The 14,761-nt window shown below is 35.6% G+C and overlaps 1 protein-coding gene across 1 annotated transcript in view; it reads left to right on the top strand.

The window, feature by feature from the left end:
• CNTN4 (contactin 4) overlaps positions 1-14,761 on the top strand; it is a 952,026-nt gene that overhangs the window by 132,292 nt on the left and 804,973 nt on the right. The window contains exon 2 of the mRNA XM_044253128.1: positions 3,677-3,717. The gene's annotated coding sequence lies outside the window, so the exon portion shown is untranslated. The remainder of the gene's footprint in view (positions 1-3,676; positions 3,718-14,761) is intronic.

The following is a 14,761-nucleotide window of genomic DNA, read 5'->3' as shown; positions in this document are numbered from 1 at the left end:
ACCATAAGTGACTCTTAATCTCACGAAACAAACTGTGGGTTGCTGGGGGGAGGGGGGTTGGGAGAAGGGGGGTAGGGTTATGGACATTGGGGAGGGTATGTGCTTTTGGGTAAATTGGAAGGGGAGATGAACCATGAGAGACTATGGACTCTGAAAAACAATCTGAGGGGTTTGAAGTGGCGGGGGGGTGGGAGGTTGGGGTACCAGGTGGTGGGTATTATAGAGGGCACAGCTTGCATGGAGCACTGGGTGTGGTGAAAAAAATAATGAATACTGTTTTTCTGAAAATAAATAAATTGGGAAAAAAATAATAATATAAAAAAAAAAAAGAAATGTCTCTAAATGGGTATAAAACATGGAGCAGGAAATACTGCAATAGGAGATGCAGAGGTAATCCTTAATTCAGTGGAGAAGGGTTTGGAAAGTTCAGGTTGGCAGAGTTGAGTTTTGAGGGGTGAGTGCTTCCTTAGTTATGCAGTAGTACAGATTGCATATGTTATCATGAAAATTTAGTGTAGCAGTAACATAATCATCATAGAGTTACAACATGGTCTCACTGGGAGAACTTGTCTGGTTTACATCATCTGGATCACTGCCAAGGCTCTGTAATTTAGTAGGAAGTACACAAGAGTTAGAGATAAGAGGTCTTATTCTGCTGCTTATTAGCAATGCAACCACAGGCCAAACATGAAACCTCTTACCCTACTTTTTTATCTGATAACTGGAGATAATACCACTAGATACTCAATATGTGTTCTCCTTTGAACATTAAGTCAAACATTTATCTAAAAGCATATTGTAAATGGAAAGGATTCATGAAATACAACTTTTATTTTATACATATTTCACTTCTAAATTTTATTCATTGAATTACATGTGGGGAATAATTTTGTTTCAGGCTTCAGAAAGCAATTAACAGTTTATAAGCATCGTTATTGGCCTCCATACTTCCTTGTTTTGGAACCCCGGAATAATTTTAAATATTTTCCTCAAGAATACAATATTTTTATGTTCCATTTATATCACCATGCCTTGGTACAAATGGAACATAAAAAAGATACGCCAGGAGCACCTGGGTTGCTTAGTTCTTAAGCGTCTGTCTTCTGCTCAGGTCATGATCCCAGAGTCCTGGGATTGAACCCCACATTAGACTCTCCGCTCAGTGGGGAGCCTGCGCCTTCCTCTCCCACTCCCCCTGCTTGTGTTCCCTCTCTTGCTGTGTCCTCTGACAAATTAATAAATAAAAAATTTAGAAAAAAAGATACCTCAAACTATCATTTAAATTCACTTACTCATTTTAATTTTACTCATTAATATCTATTGTATGTCAGGCTCTCTGCTAGGCACCAGAGATGTAACATAGATGCTACCCTCATTTAATTACATTACAGTGAGGGATGTAGTTATGTCACAGAGACAATCAGTTATAAATGCTTTAAAGAAGCAAATACTGTTCTGTGAGAATATATTATGAGGACATGACTTAGAGTGTCAGATTTTTCTTAGAAGGTGAACTTTAAGTGGGAATCTACAGAAAGAATAGTTATGAGAGTTCTAAGTTCTAAGAGAAGTTCTAAGTTCTAAGAGAGTTCTGAGTTCTAAGAATAGAAATGAGTTAAGGGAGAGAACATACCAGATGAAATGATCTGTATAAACACCCTTAACTAGGAAGGAACATGACAGATTTTAAGAAATGAAAACACTTCAGTGTATCAGGAGTGCAGAGAGCAAGGTAGAGAAAGGTGGAAGATACTGGGAATATTTGGCAAAGGGTAGATGATGGATTTGTCGACCAATTTAAAAACTTTGGTCATTTTTATGACTAATGAGAAGACACTGAAGCATCTTCAGAGGGTTGAAATGGGGGGGGATTGGGTAAATGCAGTGAGAAGGTTCTGCTGTTTCGGATATGAAATAATGGTAGGTAGAAGAGAGATGGTAATAGATAACTGTATGAGGTAGAGTGGTCTAGACCTAGTGGTGGGTGATTACTTTTACAAGAGGTGAGAGAGAAAGGCATGAGGGACTTCTGCCTCTGGCTGGTGAATTATGGTGGTGCCATTCACTATCAACACTGGAAGTTGACCATTTAGAGTGGGAGGAGAATCGGTATAGGAAATTATGTGTTTGTACTCAGAGACATTGAATTTGACATCCCTTTAGAGTATCCAAATAGTTTGTCAGGTAGCCAGTTGGCTGCATGGGTGTGGAGGTCCGAAAGGAGCGTTGAAGATAAAACAATGTGAATACAAATTTTTGTTAAGCCCAAACTATTATCAATAACTCTTGGAGTTTAAATTTAGGAAGGTTCAGTGTTAGATTTTTGAGGGTAAGAAAAGTGGGGCATTTTTAAATATTGGATAGACCTCACACCATTTAAAATTTTGTAGGGGTGCCTGTCTGGCTCAGTTAGTAGAGTATGTGACTCTTGATCGTGGGGTCATGAGTTCGAGCCCCATGTTCAGTGTAGAGATTACTTAAAAAAACAAATAAAATTTTTATAATTGTTGAACAATTTATCTAGACTTAAAAATTTAGATTCAGGTTTTTAAAAGTAAATTGTGATCTGAAAATCATCAGTGAATTTAAAGAAATGATGAGAAGTGAGTTTTTATTTAGTTTATAAAGAATGAATATTAATTGTTGCTCTTTATGATCTTAGGAAATTTTTTCCTTAATTTTAAATGAAGACCATTTTTAACTTTCATATGAAAATCAAATGCTTACTATAATGTGTACATTAAGCAGAACTAGTAGTATCTCTTTCGTTATAGGTATTGAGTATAGGTCAGTCTATAGGCTTTCATACTAGATTTACTACAATTTTCTTACTCATCAGGGTAACTTACACACAGTGTAAAGAATATGATGATAAAATCAGATCCTCTGTAATTCACTGAGATACTTTTTCTGGATGACTTCATGACTTCCCATTCAGACAGCTTTTCAGTTTTGTTTTGTTTTTTTTAAATTTTTTTTTAAAGATTTTATTTATTTATTTGACAGAGAGAGATCACAAGTAGGCAGAGAGGCAGGCAGAGAGAGAGAGGAGGAAGCAGGCTCCCTGCTGAGCAGAGAGCCCAATGCGGGACTTGATCCCAGGACCCTGAGATCATGACCTGAGCCGAAGGCAGCGGCTTAACCCACTGAGCCACCCAGGCGCCCTCAGTTTTGTTTATTTTTTATTTATTTATTTTTATTTATTTATTTGTCATAGAGAGAGAAACGAGAGCAAGCATAGGCAGACAGAGTGGCAGGCAGAGGCAGAGGGAGAAGCAGGCTCCCCGCCAAGCAAGGAGCCCGATGTGGGACTCGATCCCAGGACGCTGGGATCATGACCTGAGCCGAAGGCAGCCGCTTAACCAACTGAGCCACCCAGGTGTCCCAGTTTTGTTTATTTTTGAGGTAGGCTCCCACCCTGGGGCTTGAACTCATGACGGTGACCCTCAGATTGAGACCTGAGCTGAAATCAAGTATCGGACACTTAACAAACTGAGTCACCTAGGCACCCCGCCATTGAGATATTTCATTCTAAAACCAGCGATACTGGAATGCAACTGACTACATTAAACAGGCGCGCGCGCGCGCACACACACACACACACACACACACACACAAACACACAAAACAAGCCTAGGTTTGTGTTTTATTCTAAAATCCATTTCTTTATTTGTAGGTGATGAGCAATTGAAGTTGAGATGAATAACATATTTGGGGGTATGTACCATTTTTTAAAATAAAAATATGTATGTGTTATGTAGCATATAAATTGTTTTACAAATTATACAGAGACTATGACTATTGATAAGGACCACATTTCTTTAAATTATAGAATTAGTAAATAGCTTTATTTTATGTAAATAATATATACAGAAAGCAGTAGCAATGGATTTTATGATAAACTATAAGGTAATGGGTGATTTTAAATGTAATGTGTAGCCCAAAAAATTCATTTACAAATAAAATCTTTTTATTAAACTTCATTTGCCAAAGTGTTTTAAAATTCAGTTTTTAAAGTAGGAAAGTTAACTAATTATTTTAAATATATTATGAAAATAATTATAGTATGCACAGTGTTTATTAGTTTTCCCTGATATATTTATTTGGCTATAAACCTTTGGTGTTTTTCATATACAAGTTCTATTTTGTTATGTTAAATTCTAGTTATTGCCAACATGTGCATTTTTAAACCCAGTTTACCCCTGTAAACGTTATTTTATATGTTATCATTTTTAGTGATGAGTTGGCTCTGTTTTCAGTAGAAAAATTCGCAATGAGCTTTTGTTTCTCAGGCTAACACCTTTATATTTTATACAAAGTTTTCTGTTGTTACTCCTTCTGATTTAATATATACATCATATACTGGAGAATGATCAATTTGGTGTTTTAGCAATTTTGGTTATAGTTGCAAATAAATATAAAATACTAATTTATGGGGAAGATCTTTACACTTAAAAAGGGTTACTGACCATTTAAGAATGACTATTGATAAATATAAAATTGAGTCTTAACTGTATTAGTGCCTGACTAACTTACACATAGATTCATGGACACAGACATGTACCACCCAATCCCATAGCAAAGATGACGAACTTATAAAAAAGCAGATGGTATCCTACCATGTTGGGCCATCACAGCCTTGGGCCAGTGGTTCTCAAGTGTTTTGAGACAAATATTGCTTTCAGGAGCTGTGGGATATTAAGCAATTCAATTTCCCTAAGCTCAGTTTATTTGTATGGTTTAGTTGTCTAAATCATATATGATTTCTTACATGACTTCTTCCTTAAAACATTTTTATTTCATATTTGAAAAAGCTAAAGTTTAGAGGTGAATAATTGTGTATTGGTAAAACTGTTACTAACTAATATTTTGCAGTGTAAGATAAATTTACTTATTAGGATAGGACAATAGAAAAATACAATTGATTCTTTGGCTAATCAGCAGTGGTTTTGTTTGCTTAAATTTTGGGGTCTGGGCAGATCTAAGAAGGCAGGCTTCCCCTCTGTCTCCTTTTGTCCTATCTGACATGGAGACTCAGGATTGAGTCACTTTGAATGAATCCCTCATGACCTTGTTAGCTCAAGGTTATCTTTTATCTGATTTCTCTCTTCCTGGATAGGTTACAGGCTGGAGAACATTAAAATATCTATTTTCTTGGTGGTTTTCTTTTCTAGATTTGAATAATTCACTTGAATCTTCCAAGCTACTTAGATGAAAAAATGTTATCAAATAAACATATTATATTTTTAGTCTACATATAAGGCTTCATATCTTTTAATTTGGTCATTTAAAAAACTAAATAATGTTCAGATACCTTTTATATTGTGAGGTTAGATATTTGCTTGAGATAGGCATTTCTTTTTTATTAAAAAAATACTGGAAGTATCTAAATACTGTGAAAGATCCATTTTAGTATCGGGCTTATTCTGCATTGAATACTCCCTTGTGTTCCCATTCATTCACATAATATTTTAAGCTCTTTATTACAAACATTACAAATGCAGATATGAAATGACCTCTCTTTTTTAGTAGAGGGAGTTTTTAAGAACCAGGTTAGGGACTCCGTAGGTATCTTGTGCCATTTTTCTCACTCTGAAATTTTGTTATTATATGATTTTAATCGAATAGGTGAATCAAAAAAAAAAAAGTTAGTCTTGTAGGTGAAAAATGGTAAGATGGTGTCCATTTTATATGGATTGGCCTACATATACCAGATTAGTTACTCATTGTTTAGAAGAATGTATATAACAAAAAAAGAAGAAGAAGAATGTATATAACTAATCCGTGAAAATGATAACAGCAAGCAGCAAAGCTTATTAAGACACTAACTTCGTTTTCAAAAAAGTAGTTATCATCATGAGTGCCAGATATTAAAACTATATTTTAAACATTTGTAAATCAAATGGGAATAAAGTGTTCTTTGCATATATTATTTCTTTTACAGGATTTCTTTTCTGTATTTTATGAGACAAATCACAGGCATTATAGTTTCAAATCAACTTTATTGTTTTCATTGCAATTGCTACATAGCTATTGAATAGTTATAGTAAGTTTTAATGACGAATGAAGTGCATGTTTGATTATATGCTGTTAGTAAAAATATCTTTTTATGGCCCAGGGTGGTTTTCAGCATGGCCTTGACAAAGGCAGTATGTAAATGTGTATTTCCCTTCAAAAGAATATAAGTCCGCATAAGCACATTTTAAGGGAAATATTTAAAAATTAACAATTAGTGAATATTCTTTGTGTGTTGAAATTATATGAACATGTAAATAGCATAGCTGTGCTTATTTTCAGAGGCCATTATAATACTAATTAGAAAAGTTGTAAATACTGTAATTCTACTAAATTAATTACATTTTTATTTCTATGTTATTGCTGAATATAGCAGGGATTAGGAAGATAGTTATAATGCTGACATTGAGAATGTTCCCACAATTACTTTTTTATCTTATGTTACTGATTCTCCTGCTACTTATCACTTGCTGTTGTACCCAATATCTGATCCTACCTTTCTACCTTTTATTCTGTTTCCTTTGTCAGAGATACTCTTTTCTTCCAGTCCTTACATTTTCAAAGTTGTACTTAACTTGCAATGTCTAGTTTGAGGGTTGCCTCTTTCACAGTGTCCTACAGTCAGAACTCCCTGCTCAAGGTCATTGCTATCAACTTGTTCCTTCTTCTGTAGCTCATCTAAGGCATGGTCCCTTGTGACTAACAAATATTCTTGATGTTCATCTCACTTATTCCTTGTTTTCTGCCCCATTGGAAAAATCATCTCACATCATCATTTATTTAACTTTGAACATAGTTCCTCAGTGATGAGAAATACTGGAAAAGTAAGAATCTCTGCATCTGCATGCATGATGTGAGGTTTGGGGCTAGAGACCATGAAAAAGTTTATTGGTGCTGGGAAGAATGATTATTTAAGGAATTCAACGTGTAATAACTATTTTATCCAAGAGCCAGGAGGATATCTTTGATAGGAATTACAAGGCAGGAGATGCTTTCTTTGACCCTTCCTGTTCAGCTTCTTAACATCTCTTTAATATTAATAACAGCTGAAATGAGAACTATAATGGCCACTGTAGTTTTATAGAGCTTACTGTATGTATTATACTTCATCTTTTTTTATCTTCATGTCCTGCCTTGAAGTTGGTGGAACAGAAGTTGACATTATCCAGAATTGGCCATGTTTATTTGTTATCAGCTAATACTATTTAAAGCCTGATTATGCAGTCTAACTGTTCTTTTATTAAATGTTAAGTTAATATTTAATGTCTGTGATCTTTGAGCATACTTTAGAAATAAAGTAACCTCTGCAATCCAGAAAGCAGTGTCCTAATTTAAAACTGTATGTCTTTTATTTATTTATTTATTTATTTATTTATTTTTGTATGTCTTTTAAAATAGATATAGCTATTTTGATCAAAATTCTTGGATTAGGGTCCCAAGTTGCATCAATTTCACAGTTCCTAATCCTCTGGACAAAGGAATTCAAGAAAGAATAGACCTATACCCTAAAAATATCATCAGAGTAGGAACATTAAGAGTGAGATAGTCTCTAGAGAAGAAGGTGACTAATGTCCATACAGTTAGGCTAAGCCAAGATACCCAGACAAAATTGACCAGGGAGCGGGGAGAGTCCTGAAACAGTGTCTCCACTTCTGTGAACTCAGCTCCTACTTTGTACAATTTTTCCTTCAATCTTGAGCTATATCCTAGGGTAATAAGGAGCTATAAGGCCCAATCAATTACCCTGTTATATAAGCTATACTAACTAGGGTCTTTGTTATTTGCAATTCAGCGTCCTGACTAATGCAGGTACAATCACTGATACAATGGTATTCTTCTTTCTGCTCTACTTTCCATTTCTATTTTACTTTCTTTTCTTCTTCCCTTTCCTTTCTTCTATCCTTCTCTGGCTACATTTTCCTTTATCCTTGCCATTTCTTTCTTCCTCTTACTTCATTACTTGCCCATTCATTCATCCATGTATCCATCCATGTAATACTCATGTAGTGCTTAGCATACATTGGGCTTTATGCTAGGTTCTGAGGGCAAAAAGATACATGGCATACACTCTTTATTCTCTTTAGGATCATGTTTCCTCTTTTAATTTTAGGAAGTTGGTTTTTGAACAGGAAGGTAGAGCTCAGGACAAAAAGTGGGAGAAAATAATAAAAAAGGAAATCTCTAAAGCATTTGCCTAATACTTGAGATTGGTGGAAAGATTCAAGATGGGAAATGTTAATTGGGAAGGGTTGCTGAAAAAGTTGAACTTAGAGCAGAGATTCTTTGTAGCACCAATTTAGTAATTCAGTAATAGTAACTTCAAGGCAGATTATAGGTTCAAAGTACATACCCTCATACCATAGCATACATTATTTAAATTGGTAGGGAGAAAAAAATCCTTGAACCTTTCTGTTCTATAGTATGATTATAAGGTATGGGTAAAGAAGAAAACCTGGATATGCTACTCTTTCTTCTGTAGTAAGCATTGGGAAAGTAAACACTATAAGGACACTAATTATAATCACAAAATCACTCACTGCTTTTTCAGGTCCTCATAAACTCACAGGGGACCAACAGCAGAGGAACTGGTGAAATTTCCTTTAAAAATGCTCTCCATATGCAACAAGTCAGCCCAAGTCTGCTCACATTGACATTCACAAGAACAGTAGTAATTTGGAAACCAAAGATGGAAATTTTGATGGCTTTGATCTATAACCTTTCCTCTTATAGTATTTCAGCTAAATTCCTTAGTTTGGTAAGTAGGATCCTGACCACATTGGCCACAATCTACTTCGTACCTCATCACCTCAAATACCCTAAGCTTCTGAATTTCTTTACTGGCATACCTCAGCAAATATTCTTCCTCAGACATGTTACTGACCTCTTTCTGCTGTCCTCTTAAACCTGGTAAACTCATTTTTTAAATAGCTCTTTCTGTTAAAGCCTACCTTTTTAAGGGCCTCCCCCTTGGAAGCTTTCTCTGACTCTCCAAGGCAGTGTTGTTCTTACTTGATAACTGTGAGCATCTCTTTCTTAAGTCACCAACCACTGTGTGGATTATTATCGTTATTATGTTTTTCTTTTTAAAATGAGATAAGGGCTCTGTTAGAACAGGAACCTTTACATTCATCTTTATATGATCAGTTTCCAGACCCATGCATGAGGGATAATGAGGGTTGAATACTTGTTACCTGAATGAATAAATGAACAAAATGGGATGGAAGAGACACGTAATATAGGTCACTGTGGACAAGTAAAAGATAATGCTTTTCTCAAAAATAAGGGCAAATCAAAGGTTCTGAGGTTTCTAGATGCATTATTCTTAAAACCTTTATGGTTTTACATGTAGAAACTTTTTTTTTTTTTTTTTAAGATTTTATTTATTTGACAGACAGAGATCACAAGTAGGCAGAGAAGCAGGCAGAGAGAGAGGAGGAAGCAGGCTCCCTGCTGATCAGAGAGCCTGATGCGGGGCTCAATCCCAGGACCCTGTGAGCCAAAGGCAGAGGCTTTAACCCACTGAGCCACCCAGGTGCCCCATACACGTAGAAACTTTTACATTGTTCAAAATATTATCTGATAAATAATCATTGCTACAAACATGTCTTATGATCTAAATTCCAAAAGACTATGTAATAAAAACGATGACTATTTAGTGGTTTGCCCACAGGAAAATACTGGAAACAAAAGTAAAAGCACTTTAGTAATTCAGGATATTTAATGTTTAATGTTTAACTATGAAAAGATTTGAACAGCCTATTATAATGTTTAATTTAAAATACTCTGAAGTGGGGGCGCTTGGGTGGCTCAGTGGGTTAAAACCTCTGCCTTCGGCTCAGGTAATGATCCCAGTGTCCTGGGATCGAGCCCTGCACTGGGCTCTTTGCTCAGCGGGGAGCCTGCTTCCTCCTCTCTCTCTGCCTGCCTCTCTGCCCAGTTGTGATCTCTGTCTGTCAAATAAATAAAATCTTTAAAAAATATATTCTGAAGTCAAAATGAGAAATATTTTATATATTTATCTTCTATAATATGTATATGTTTCCATATTAAATACAAGGCTAAGTCCTATAACTGAAAAGCTGTTGTTGCAGGGGGTGCCAGCATGGCTTAGTCAGTTAAGTGTCTGACTCATGGTTTTTGCTCAGGTCATGATTGCAGGGTCTTGAGATTAAGCCCTGCATTGGGCTCCACCTGGAGAGTCGGCTTGAGATTCTTTCCCTCTGCTCCTCCTCCCCACTTAGCATGTGCAAGTGCACTCTTTTCTCTTTCTCTAAAATAAATCTTTAAAACACAACAATAACACCTTTTGTTGCAGATAAAACTGTTCACATAACTCTGAGGATAGAACCGCTCCCCCCTTTTCCTTTGGTAACCATATTCCATATAATATATTTTGGGAGTTTCTGGCTTAACAGAAGATAAAACCATAATCATTAATTAGAAAGGAAATGAGACTGGGAGAAACCAGTTGATTTGTAATTTGTTAATTGATTTGTGATCTTTTAAAAAAATTTTTTTTAAAAAGATTTTATTTATTTGACAGAGAGATAGAGAGAGAGGGAACACAAGCAGGGGGAGTGGGAGAGGGAGCCCAATGTGGGGCCTGATCCCAGGACCCTGGGATCATGACCTGAGCTGAAGGCAGATGCTTAAAGACTGACCCACTCAGGTACCCTTTTTTGTGATCCTAAGCTGCCACTTTCAGAAATAAAACCTTGGGCAAAATAGATACATTGATGCAGTAACTTAACTTTCTGAGTAGCTTATTTGTGCGAGGTACATTCTGGGTATATGATGAGTAAGACAGGCAGGTTGGGGAATATCACAAATGATAGGTTCCCAGGTGATGATTCATATTTACAGAAAAAGGCAATCACAGTGTGTACACTGAGCATCATTCTTCTGCTGTAATTAATTTCCCAAAATCTCTTACTGCATGGAATCTCTTGTAACTATTCTTCAGAACTAGAGACTTTGAAGAAGACTAAAGAAAATAATTAGGAATTTTAACAATGTACTATATATATTTAAAACTGTTAGTTTTAATTTAAAATAAAAGTAGATGCATGTATTTTCTCATAGACAAATAACTGCATAGTGAAAAATTCTAAGTTCAACCTAATATTTCATTTTATTATTTGAGTATCATTGGTCCTGTGTCATGAAAAATGATATTCCTTTCAGCTACCTTTAACAAGGTATCCTATCATAAATCATAAACTGTCTAGCATTGCTGAAGTTTGCATATTTTTTGTGAATCAATATTTTTACCCCAAAAGTAAATAGTTGCTTTTTGAGAATTATCCTCTTTCTACGACCCCTTCCTCCAACTTCACTAGCACGAGACCGACATATGGATGCGTGTGTGTTTGTATAAACATGGGTGCTCGCTCTCTCGCTTTCCTTTACACACACGCTCTTACATGAACACCTTGCTAGATGTTAATTTTTTTAGGATATTGCTGGTTGTAACTATTTTCCTCAGGTACAGATGGGATTCTTAACCTAAAACTCTGCCAGAATTCCGTTTAATAACAGCTTTGATCTATTTTCTTTCCATTTACCCTACAATTTAATTTGTACTCTGCTTATCTTGGACATTCTTATCTTCCAACCATCTTTTCTTTCCCAAATTTTTGACATTTCTGTGGCTGAGATAGAGTAAGGTGCCATAATCATGCAATCATTTACTTATTCATTCAAAAAATTGTCATCAAGGCAATGTGCTGGCTCTTGTGGGAATAATAATGGATTTTATAATATCCCTTCTCCTGAAAGGAAACTTTTAATGGGGCTTTTTTTGGCCATTGTACTTAAACATTTCTTTCTTTCTTTCTTTCTTTCTTTCTTTCTTTTTTTTTTTTAATGATAGAACTGCTATCTTTGACATTTGCTTTAAGTAGCTTCCAAATAGTTATTTTGGTTCTGGGTCTTAGCTATGATAAGAATGATGGCAGGAACATTTTTAACTGAGGATACTGGTTTGAAGTTAAAGTATAATTAACTATTAATTAACATTAATTCAGCACATGTCTTTGTACCAGTGTAATATATAAATACTATTTTATTTTTATTTTATATTATTTTAAAGATTTTATTTAACCATTTGACAGAGATCACAAGTAGGCAGAGAGGCAGGCAGAACGAGAGGAGGAAGCAGGCTCCCTGCTGAGCAGAGAGCCCAATGTGGGGCTTGATCCCAGGACCCTGAGATCATGACCCAAGCTGAAGGCAGAGGCTTTAACCCACTGAGCCACCCAGGTGCCCCTGTAAATACTATTTTAGTAAATAAAAATAAGCTGTTATTATAATTGTGAACTTGTTTTTCCATTGACAGAAGAAGGGGTATGATGGAGGCAAATAACTGTAATGCAAGATAGAATATGAGTACCCAAAAGATGTATAGGTGAAGTCTGATGGGGAATTCAGAAATGGAAAAAATTACTTCTCTCTGGGAATCGAGGAGAAATTTTTGGAAGAGGTTGGCATTGAGTTTGTTCAGTGTTTATGGTTAGGATATGCATATATGGAGATGGTGATGATGGTCACTAAGTAATTAGTAATTAGTGCAAATACAGATAGGAAGATATGGCTTGGAGCATGGATGTATACAGTACATGGAGAATACAGCATGCGATGTGGAAAGTAATGTGTCTATTGTGTGTAACACATAAGTACATTGTGTTCTATATATGTAGTCACAGGTCTCTTTTTCTACAAGGTAGAATTGCATGGATGCCTTTCTACTTGGCCCTCATATAGTCAGTTCTGTTGATAAGTTCTTGCTAATGTAGTAACCTCAATAATCTTTGAGTTATGCAGTCTTCACCAGCTTTGATAGAGTGTTGAATGTTCAAAAGAAAAATCCAAGTACCTATTAAATCATCAACTGCCATTGCGTGTTTATGAAATCAGATGAAAGCCAATTTCTACATTAGAGCAAATATGCTTTCCTGTACTTGGTTGAGTTTGTAAGGAGAGATTACTCTGCTTCCCTAAGAAGGTTAAGCTGTCATCTAGTTAAATATGGACTTAAAATAATGCTGCCAAAGCAGCTGCCTCCTGTGATTGATGATGATGATGACGGATGATGATAGTTTTGAAATCAGTTTTGCAGGGGAAATTGCTATTTTTCTACTTTGGCTGATGTTGTAGTCTGGGTTGGGGATTTCTTGTCATATTAGGTATCTTTTTTGATTAAAAAGGAAATTGCTAAGGACTGTATTCTCTATGATAAAATGGCTCTAAAACTGAGCTATGGGGCAGATGATTATAAGTTGGTCTATATGTATTACTTGAGTGACACAAGTTATTCTGGGCTTCACAGTGTCATCTCATGGTGAATTGTGTTTCAAAGAACAAATAGTGACCCATGTCTAGACAGAGAAATGGTAGAAAATGTGGTATTTAGAAGATAAGATAATAGCAGGTCACTAAAGTCTTCCAAAATTGTTCACATATATTGATATTTATTCTTTTCAATCCACTCAAGACTTATTTATTCATTGGTTCCCTCATTTGGATTGCTTTTACCCCAGATACCTGCTTGGCTGGATCCCTTACTGCCTTGGATCTCTGCTTAGATGTCATCTCCTCAGAGCAGTCTTACTTGATCTTCATCTCTTGAAGAGTCTCCCTACGTAGCTCCTCTGCTTTTTCTCATTTCCACGTGGCAGTATACATTCCCTGATGCATTATGTATTCATTTCTTATTGTCTCTCTCCCCATCTAGAGTAAACTACATGAGAGCAGAGACTTGTTTGTTCAGTGCTATAAACTGAGAATCTATAAAAGTTCTGTCCCATAATAGGTATGCAATTAGTAATTATTGAATGATTAGCTGAATGAATTAATCTTTATTTTATACTTTAAATAAAGTGTTCAAAATATTTTTAAAAGCTTATTAATGTTGGGCTCCAGAGCCAAAATCAAGCTCTTTGGCTTATTAACTCAAATTGCTTTTGTTTGTATTACACAAAAAGTACAAACAAAAACCATCCCTAAAAAGAAAACAGAATATTCAGGGCTTGCTCTTAGGTGAACCATTTTATATCTCATCATGTACTAGAGAAAGGGAATCAATTTTGTTTATACAAAATCACTGGTTAACCAGTATTCCATACCATTCCGTTGTGTAAACCCAAGCACACACTGGTCTAAAAAAAGCTGTTTTCAGAAAGGAGAGGAAAACAAAACATAACTCCCCCACCAACCCCAATATTTTTTAAAGGCCAAAACATTTGTATCCACTGCGTAAACATGATCAATCAAAGCTTTACAAGCTTTATATGGGCTGCTTCCTTAACAAATGTGTTTTTTGTCTCAGTCATTCATCATATCTGGAAGTTTGGATGATGAGCTTGAGCACTCTCTTAGGTTAACATGGAAAATAGCCACTTGGTGGATTTGTAAAAGGAAAAGCCTGTTAAAGTGGCAGACATAGCCTCCTGACAACATAAAGAAGCATATTGTAGCCTGTTTGTGTTGTCTTGATGTGGTGAAATTCAGCTGAACTTTAGAAGGAGGATGTTGTAATGGAGAAATCAGGTTATAAATGTAAAGAGCTAACATGAGCATGTTGAAGGTATTCCCTTGGACTTCCAAATACATAGGAAGTTTTCTAATGAGACTGAAGCTCCTAGCTAGGTTATGAGAGTGGAATCATCTGCTGTGTTGAATAAACTACCTTAAAAAAAAACTGTAGAATGCCTTCAGTAACCAAGATCTGCTGATGTTGCTGCTGTCA

Source organism: Neovison vison, chromosome 6 (assembly GCF_020171115.1).
Source record: "Neovison vison isolate M4711 chromosome 6, ASM_NN_V1, whole genome shotgun sequence".
NCBI classification, from domain to species: Eukaryota; Metazoa; Chordata; class Mammalia; order Carnivora; family Mustelidae; genus Neogale; species Neogale vison.
This window is presented reverse-complemented; position numbering and strand designations above follow the sequence as displayed.